Consider the following 1266-nt stretch of genomic DNA (forward strand, 5'->3'; position numbering starts at 1 on the left):
CGATTATAATGGTGTAACTTGTTAAAATAAAAATGTATTTTTTAAATATGTTTTAATTGATATACGATTATGTATGTTAATTTGATAAATGTTTAAAATGAAAYATTTAAAAGTAAARRACGTAAAGTAAATTAATTAATTAATTATAGGGATATAAAGTGTAAATTTAAAATTATAATTTAAAAAAAAAATCGGTTGTGAGAGGGTGAGTATATGTGAGGGGATGAGTGTATGTGAGGAGAAGAGAGGGTGAAAAAGTAAAAAAAATGAGTATAAAAGGTATTTTGGTCATTTAGTATTTTAAGACTTTAAGACTTTTGCTAAATTTGCTTAATAAAATGGTAGAAAGAGAGAAAAAAAGAGGAGGAGGAGATGAGTTTTCAAATACAAACAAAATATATAATTATTAGAGCATTTGTAGCCATGAACCTCTAATAAAAATCTATAATAATAAAATTTATAATAGTTAAACGTTATTTATTATAATTAAATACTTATTATAATAAAAATTATAATAATTAAAAATCATGAAAAAAAAAATATTATATTAATAAAAATCATAAAAACTGAATAAAAATCATGTTAAAGTATATATATATTTTTTTTTATGTAATTTATTACTTTAAAAAAATCTTTAATAAGTCATTAACTCCAATAAAAAAGATTTTCAATAACTTATTTAAACAGTAAAAACCATTATTGTAAAGAGTTAAAAGAGAGGTACGGAATTGGAGAAGGTGGTGGGACCCACAATTTAAGATGGAGTTTTGTGGTTCCGCCCTTTCTTTGTCCATGTCTTTTATACCAGTTTTCTATAATGGTTTTAATTTGTAAGGAGCCGTACATAAACCCGTTTATGTTATCATCTTGTTATAAATTATACAAACTTATTAATTGAGATCAAGGGTTTTTCGTGAGATTTGTCAGACCAATTTATGTTTATTGATTAACTTTATAAGTTAATGATCTAATGGTCTAAAGTTGTACAGTGGCAATTTTATGATTATTGAGAAGTCTCGTGACGTTTATGAATGTTCAGATTGTCATATTGTAGATCTAATCCAAGGATTGAGAATTGATCTTACGGGTCTCACGAAAAACCTTTGGTCTCATATGATTCCAAGTGTATATATATATATATATATATATATACATATAATATGCATTATTTTTTTAGGGAAACGATCAAATGCAAACCACTCAATTTGAACAAACCGTGCAAACTTTATTCAATCAATCATAATTTTTTATTTTGTTCATTTTTTT

The sequence above is a fragment of the Cynara cardunculus genome, assembly GCF_001531365.2.
Source record: "Cynara cardunculus var. scolymus isolate 2C chromosome LG 10, CcrdV1, whole genome shotgun sequence".
Taxonomy (NCBI): Eukaryota; Viridiplantae; Streptophyta; class Magnoliopsida; order Asterales; family Asteraceae; genus Cynara; species Cynara cardunculus.